This window comes from Choloepus didactylus, chromosome 5 (assembly GCF_015220235.1).
Source record: "Choloepus didactylus isolate mChoDid1 chromosome 5, mChoDid1.pri, whole genome shotgun sequence".
Classification (NCBI taxonomy): Eukaryota; Metazoa; Chordata; class Mammalia; order Pilosa; family Megalonychidae; genus Choloepus; species Choloepus didactylus.
In genome coordinates, this window is record NC_051311.1 from 21571135 (window position 1) to 21580025 (window position 8891).

The 8891-nt window shown below is 35.8% G+C and overlaps 1 pseudogene; it reads right to left on the bottom strand.

Annotated features, from left to right (window-relative positions):
- Positions 1 to 2154: 2154 nt before the first annotated feature.
- LOC119535207 lies at positions 2155 to 2895 on the bottom strand (annotated as a pseudogene).
- Positions 2896 to 8891: the final 5996 nt, after the last annotated feature.

An 8891-nucleotide genomic window follows, 5' to 3' on the forward strand; every position in this document is an offset into this window, starting at 1 on the left:
AACAATTATTTAATTGAATCTAGTCAGTATTGAACATTTAACCTAACTGTCTCCTAAATATCAGGTTATTTCTTTTTAAATTATCTAGAAAATTGCCTCAGATCTCAATTCACATTGCTATTAATACAGACCTAAGGAGCTGTATCTAATTGAATAAAATAAATATAGATTTAGTTGATTCAATTCTCTTCCTCAACAAGTTTAATTTAATTTGATATAAATATTTACTGAGAACCTGTGTTAGGTCTGCCACTAAAGGAGACTCTTTCGCAAATGAGCTTTTCCTAATAAAATCTAAAATTTTTGAAGAAACATGCCAAGCCTTCGGTAACCTGGGCTCACAACACTTTTCCAGCTGTATTGCCTCTGCCAAGTTGAACCCAAATACAGTCTACCTTTTCTAACTTCCATACCTTTATTCAGGTTTTTACTTCTTGGACTGCTCTTTCCTCAGTGTTCTGAATATCATGTGCTAAAATTTTCCTTTAGGAAGCCTTCCCAAATTAACCTTGGTTATAATATTTCTTTCTCTGAGGCCTCTTCAACACATTGCATCTCATCTAACTAGGGATCCCTGAAACAGAATTTAAAAGGGACTACACTTAACATCATAACATCGTCTTGAGCACCTGGTAAATAAAGCAATAATAACGATAACAATAATAATGATAGCTACATTTTACTGAGCTCCTCGATTGTGCCAGGCCCTGTTCTCAGTGTTTCATATATATTAACAAAGGATTCTTAAAAATAATCCTATGAGATAGATAGATACTTTTCCCATTTTACAGATTAGGAAACTGCAGAACAGAGAGGTTAAGTAACTTGTTCGAGGTCACAGAGCTGGTTAAGTAATAGAGCAAAACTTGAGACTCAGTCATTCTGACTATGGTGTTGGCACTCTCACCTATTGCACTGACAATAATGGTTGCTTAAAAAATATTTATGGAGCATACTTCATTAGGCAGGGCTTCACGTGGTGACAATTATCATATGAATTTTCTGGTCTAATGATTCCCTTAAGTGGCAAAAATTCCTTTTCTGAAAAAATAATCTGCCTGTTGTTGAAGAAGATGAGTTCCCTGTTTCCTTTTTTGGGAAAGTAAGAAAATTCCTGAGGTCTGAGTCCAGAAATATCCCTTTAGCCTTTTTTCCCAGGAGGCAGACAGTTGTCTATCAAAATATACTCATCCGAAACCATAGAGGTGATCTCTTTTTGTATATTTCATCCCTGAAAAAAACCAAGCCTTTCATGACAAGATCCACTATTGTTTTTTCACAAATAACTTACTTTTAATAATATACATCATTTTGTTAACATGAGCTAAACAATCTACACCTTTTAGATATTAGGTAGTGCAGGTAGAGGGGAATGTTTGATTAAATAAAACGAGTGTTAATGAAAAACAGATTCTAATCTAAACTTTCATAGTGAAAAATCATGAATCTGGATTCACTGTATGTCGTGTAAGTCTATCATTTAAACAAGATCAACCTAGAGGAAATGAAAAACTTTCAAACTCATGAAAAAACTTAATTTTAAAATTTGTAAAAGTTTTACAATTTAGGAAAAACAGTTGGTTCCATAAATTAGTTCATTTAACTAAAGTTTTAAATTTGTTTCTCTTACATATAAAATTATTATATAAGCAGACAAAATGTGGAAAGGGTTGCATAAGGGGTGTTTATAGTAAAAATTATTATTTTATATAACTTCTTAGATTACTTTCTTTTTACCTTGCACCTTATTAAAGTATTACACTCAATGTCAATTTTTCTACTCTCTTATATTTCCTTGTTATGCATTGCATTTCTCTTTTAAATATTAATCATACAAGTAATACATGCTGATGCTAAAAATTTTTACAATCTGTAAGTAAAACAGTCTGCTTTAACCCCTAATTAGATAGTCACTTTAACATTTTAGAATGTGCTTTTTTTAATTTTTTTAATTAAAATTAATTTTTTTTTAATAAAAATTAATTTTTTTAATTAGGTAGTCACTTTAACATTTTAGAATGTGCTTTTTTCTAAAAAGTTACATGCATTTTTGAACAAAGATCCGTGATGAGATTGGTGAATGATTTTTTGAGTCTTTCATTATATTTTCATGCCTCGCATAATTTTCCAGTTGCCCAGAAACATGTTTATGTGCTAGATTTTGTCTGTAAATAGATAAAACTTTTCAAATACGTAATCAATTCCCCAACTTTTATGTCATTCTTCAAAAACATCCACTTTCTCAAGGCAATTAATATCGCATTTTGTGCCAAACAACCTGTTAATTTCAGTGTCTGGAATATAAAATGGTGGGCCTGCATGTCTAGTTGGATCATAAGAAACAACAGATGCGAGGTAGTGGAACCCTTTTCTTGTTAGGGACAACATTATATCAACATAGCATTCTCGATCACCTGGATTAACAGCAACTAAATCTCCTCTATCCCAAATCCTGTCAAATTTGCCAATATTTACTCTGGAAAGATCAAAAATGTTGCAACAGTACAATGAAATGTTCCCCGAAGAACTCTTAAATACTTTGGCTTCAAGAATTTCAGCAATTGGTTCTTCTGAGTAAGAAAGATTCTGCTCTGTAAAAAATTCTCGAATCCCAAGTTCACTGATCTCCACACCAGCTACACTGTGTCCCAGGTCTGCAAACCATCTCATCTCAACTGCTTTTCCACAAAGAGGAAAAAATATCCTGAGTCCACTCTTGCCATTAAGAAAAGTATCCAAATGCTTCTTTAATAGCTGATGTCTTTGTTCTTTATGAAATGCAATGTTGCGGCTCACCCACTTTTCTTGTCAGTCTTCCCGAGTTAGTACTCGGTTTGTCTGTACCTAATTATCAGGGTACTCTTTAATTTTGAATAAAGTTCTTGTATCATTCATAGTTTGGTAGACACCTTTGCTTCACAAGCAGATATCTTCAATGCCTTCAGTCGTCAGCTACCTGCCGCCAAGATCCACTGTTTTTAAAATTAATTCATTATTATAGGTTTCCTTCAAAGTGGTAGACACACTCAATGGTCTGTTCTCGGTAATATTATCAACAGGAAACCTGTAGCTAAAGTAAATGAGTTTCCAACCAGATACTTTGTGAAATCAGGGAAGAAATTCCAAGTCCATTACACCAAGAAAGGGGCAAGACTACCTACAACAACACAACTGCAACCAATCGTTTCACTTCTGTTACAGCTCCTGACGAAGTGAGAGCTTCCTTTGCTCTATCGTCATTAATGAAGGCTAGAAAAACAACATACAGTGCTTTGAGGGTTTAGGGGAGCAAGAAAGGAGGGTAGCTGCTTTTGTTTAAACTTTAAAAGGATAATCTTGCTTCTAGCACTTACTCCAGGAACTATCCCTTTCCAGTTAAAACCTTAAAAATGAGACAGCTTATTCTTCTCCCCTGCAAAAGCCAGTGATCATTGGACCCATAAATATGGAGAAAACAGAGGATATCAATATTCAGAGAGAATGGAGAGAGATTGTGATCAGACTTTAAGAGGCTAAGAAGAGGCTTATCTATATGAATACTGGTCAACAGAGCTAAAGCAGTTTGCAAATCCAGAAAACTCTTAGAACCAGCTATGTTGTCGATCCTGCTTCAGGCCAGCCAAGAATTCCCTTCAAGCTGTTGTATCTCACAGGTTGGTTCCCCAGGAAGCAGACTCCAAGAAAGAGATGAACATGCAGAAAGTTTATTAGAGGGTGCTTTTTGGATCAGCACTTGTGGACGGTAAGGAAAGGAGGAGGTTTGGGCAGAAGGAGAAGTCGAGCTGCAGCGCACGCTCATGAAAGTTTCAGCAAACCCATGGAATATTCTGAGGCTGGGATGCCCGCTCAGACCTACCTTGGGCTTGGGGAAAGGGTGGGGTCTTTGTGCTCCCAGGTGACTGTGATTGGTCATTGAAATTCAGGCTGCCTTGATGAAAGTGTGTAACCTTGGTCAAGGCAGCTCTCTTTGGGTGAGGCACTTCTGAAGAGCGCTGACGGTGGAGAGCTATCTGCTGGCAGTACTCACCGCAGCTGGAAGAGTTAGACCTTCATTCTTGAAGGGGGACCTGGGTGGCCCCTTATGGCACCACTGCATGTTGTTTCCAAACATCAGTGGAAACCTGAGTGTGGGATGGCTGTACAGGAGTAAACTGGGACCCTGATTAAAAATGCAGTATTTAAGCCCTTACTTGCAATCTACTGAATTTTCATCTTGGGAGAGTCGTTCTGCTGCACACTGCAGGGCCTGGGAACTATACTGTAGATAATCAGCAAACACAAGGTCTATTATTAGGAGTAATACCCCATGAAATAGGATAGCTCTGAGAAATGCATGAAAAGAGCTTAATATCTTCTTTTTCGTTAAGATAAAACCAAAACTCTGTAGCTTGACATGGAAGAGCTTTCATACTATTTACTGAACCTGAACATTCCAGACTTTCTTCTCCAGTCCTTTGTATAAGCTGTTCCTTTACCTTAAATGTCCCTTCCTTCCTTATCTGACAAATGGACTCTTGCATTTCCTTCAAGCTGATGTGTCTTAACCTGGGTTCCCCAGAAAGCAGAGCCTGGGCAGGATCTTATGTGCTGCTACTTTATTAGGAAATCTAATCTTGTAGAGTAGTTTGTTACTGAGGTTTTTGTTTTTTTTTTTTTTACTATTTTAAGTATTTGAAAGGAATGATATCTCATGACTTTTATTCTTTCTTAAAAGCCTTCCAAAAACCAAAGAAAAAAATTTACTTGTTTTTTAAAAATAGAATAAAATGCATTTAATCTTTAATTACTATATGGGTCCTTTGGACTATTTTATGAATCCAGCATACATTATAGGTTCTTAGTGAAATTATTTTTCCCATATCTTGAAATGTCTTGGTATTTCAAAATCTGAGGAATTATTTCACCATCACTCATCATTACTCATCAGTTATTCCAGCAATGCTAAAAAAGACTAAAATAATGAGAAAGTGGAATAATGAGGAAACCCCTAAAGGGTGATGCAATTGTGAAAGATCCCATTCTCCTTCGGTTTTCTTATTGCATTGCCTAGACTATTGCAAAATATTTCAAGAAGGTTTAAAAGGAGACTGGAGATAGAATCTTTGTGGACTGCTTTTAGCTTTCATTGATCATAGTTGAGAATTCAGAATATTTCATTTTCTGTCCATCATGACAAGGAAGAAGCCTGACAGGGAAAACTTTCCATGATTATTAGATAAATCAGAAAATGAATCAGAGAGATCAACTCTGCAGTCCTAATGAGGATAGCAAAATTGATGTATGAGTGAATTCTGAGATTAGAAGTCTTCAGATATGATATTCTAGAAATGAAAATTCAGATATGAATTTTCTTAAACTCAAGAACAAATGAGTGATGTTTGCCAGGAGATGAGGGAAGGGGCAGGAGGATATGTTAGGGGTGATGGAAATGCTATAAGTTGTTTGTTAATATGTTTATATTACATATACCTTTGAAAAACTTATACATATAAAATTGGTGAATTTTATTACATGTGAAGTAACCCTCAATACTACTGAAGAAAAAGAATAAAAAAGTAAACAACACTGTATTAATTATCTGTTGCTGGATAACAAATTATCCCCAAAATTAATGTCTTAAATGGCTTATATTTATTGCCACTTGGTTTCCTTGGAACAGGAGTCTAGACACAGCTTAGCTGGACCTACTGCTGCTGAGTCTCTTACAAGCTGCAATCAAGATGTTGGCTGGGCTCTAGTCATCATAAAGCTCAGCTGGGGAAGGGAAGGAATTGCTTCCAAGCTCATGAGGTTGTTGGAAAGATTCAGTTCCTTGTGGATTGTGGTCTGGAGACAACCCTCAGTTCCTTGCCAGCTGAGCCTCTCCAGCATGGCAGCTTGTTTCATCTAAGCATGCAAGCCAAGAAGGCAGTAGAGTTTGCTAGCAAGACAGAAGTCACAATCTTTTGTAACCTAATAATGGAAACAAAATCCCATTCTGTTGTTTAAGAGCAAGTCACTAAGTTCATCTACCCTAAAGAGGAAAGAATTAGACTGGACATGAATATCAGAAGGCAGTAGTTATTTGGGGCTATTTAGAAGTCAGCCTACCACAAATACATTTCTAAGGACATAAAAGGAAAGATGGCATTTCTCTTCCATCCCATTTTGCTAAAAAGATGTGTGACAGTATTATTTTATTTGGTATGATGTTTGTGCTCCAAAATTTCTATGTTACCAAGAGGTTTTCCATGTTTAAATTTTTCTGGGATTTTATAATCAAGTTGCTTTTCATTATGCCTTTACTCTTCCTTCTGTAAATTATTTGTAAAATAGCTTTAAAATTTTTAAATAAACAAATAAAAAGGGTCTATTGGACCCAGATTGTAAATGGGATTAATTATTTTTCTTGGCATATTGAGGGATAACTCTGCCTACGCCTCTTTGGATTGTTCTTTCATTAAGATCTCCTCAAATGCATCATCTAGCATGAATTTTGTTTTCTTTAAGGACCTTGATTAATAGAAAAAATACATAGAGTTTGAACACATTTGTGTTACAAAAAAAAAAAAAAACACCTCATAGTTTGGAAAATAATACCAAAAGGAACAGAATTACAATGAGATTTGCCTCCCACTACAATGGCCATTAAAGAATGTTTAACCTGTGCTAAGATAAAGAACTAATATTCAAAGAAACAGAGCACTGATGTACATTTTACTGTACTTGGTTACATTTACTTTCAGTAAATGTGCAAATATTTCCCCTATAGTGTTGCTTTTGTTAATTGCAAAGAAACAAAGAATCCAAACTTTCTTTCTAGAAATGAACATCTTTAACAGTGATATGTGGTTGGTTTATTTTCTCATTTTGCTCCCTCACGTACCATAGAAATGTTTTCTTACATGTAAACTAGGCCTTGACCTATGACATGTTTACTCTTTTAGTGGCTTAAAATTCCATCAGCTGTGTGCAGGACCAGATTCTTCCACTCTTTCTCTTTGAGTCAGTTTCAACACCATCTTGGGTCATGATTCATAAATTCCTTGGGAGATTGTTTTTTCATAATAACATAGATTTTCAGACAGGTGGAGAAGAAGGCAGTTTTGACCTGATGAAATGATTTACCTTTGGCTCCAGTTTTCATGAGTCATTGTATAACTACCAATGGATGAAATCCTATTAGCTCTCTGAATATTAAGATATATATCATTTCTCAAATATGGGAGAGACTTAAATACTGCATTCCATAAAATGAACAAAATGACTCCTTTGTTGACTATAGAACTAACTTGGTCCTAGAAAACCCATATAGAGATGACTTTTTTTTTTAATATAAGTTACTTTATTTAGCAAAAAAAGAAATTTTTAATGAAAAAAATTAAAAAAAAAAGGCCCATGAAGGAGCTTAGAATCCTCATTTTCTGGGTTTTGGTGATGTTGGAGCTCCAGCACCCCCATTCCTTTCTGCTTCTGGTTTGGAGCTCTGGATCAGGGTGTTAGGCCAGGTTGGTTTTTAAATAATTATTTAACAGTGTAACTTCTAGATCTGTGTGACATCTACAAAGTGTCCAATACAGAAAGAGAAAAAAACAAGAGAGAGAGAGATGACTTTCTTAAACTTTTCTTTGAAATGATTTCAGACTTACTGGCTTACTCCCCCATCACCAATTAGCTTTAGGAACTTGGTCACATATTTGACTTCTGTGAGCATCTGTTTTCTTCTCTAAATGCCCTGCAGTATCTACCTCATAGGGTTTTTGCAAATATGGAACTAGAAAAGAAATCATTGTAGCCTGTTGCCTGCTCTTGCTTTTCTCCTTTCTTTGCATCTCTTGCCTAAGATGATTACGCTCATCAAAGGATGTTAAAAAGGAAATTACCCTATTGGGGCCATTTGGGCCAAAGCCAAAAGGCTATAAGGCTGTGAGGTTCTCTGTAATACTTTCTATTTTTGAGGTATGTAGTTGCTTAACCACTTAAATCCCCACAGGAGCCATGTTAGGAGATCTCCACTTTGCTTATTTTCCAGATAAAGAAACTGAAAAGAAAAAATAAAAAAAACACTGTGGCAATTTGGAAACATAGCTTTTAGTACAAAACTGAATCTATTTGTATTTAAAAATAATCATGTGTCCAATGCTTAAGCTAAAAGAAAAAGAAAAAAGAAAAAGAAAGAAAGAAGGGAAGTTCCAAGGGTGAGTGAGTGTCATGGCTAATAAAGTTCTGTCAACAAACTTGAAAAAAAAATGAGAAAATCATATTCCCCTTTCTTGAAGACTCTCCAGGGAATGGGTTTATTTTAGAGCAGCTCTCTGGCCTAAATTATGTTGTGATATCATAGTTTTTTCAACTAACGGTGTGAGGAGAGATGAGTGACAACAACTTCAATTTATATTCACCTGGCCTCCCAAATCATCCCCTAACTCAGACAACTGGAATCGTCTAGTTTCACTAGATTTCTTCCCCCTTTCTCCCATCTCTTATGGCAGGGTCAGCTATTTCTTGATCCCCTGGAATTCCCTCAGCCTCCTAGGCTTTACTGCAACTTTTGGAATTACAATAGAAACTCCCGTGCCTTCCTGTGTCTTTCCTCCCTCTGAACCACCAAGAACTATGTAAAGATATAGAATCTCTCAGTTCTGAACCACTATTTGCAAATAATTACCCAGGTGGAAAAACCCGGCTGTCATTTCCAGTGTACTCCACAAAATGGCTCATCTATTCTCTTCAACTTCTTAAAACAATGATCTGATCATGTGACTCCCCCAATCATAAAACTTTTTGGGTTCCTCATTACATTTATAATTAAATCCAGAATTAAATCTTCAGTCTGACATCAACACATGCAGAGAGTTGTCGTCAATCTCCCTTTCCTGCCTAATCTACCACTGCAAATCCTCAGCATCCTA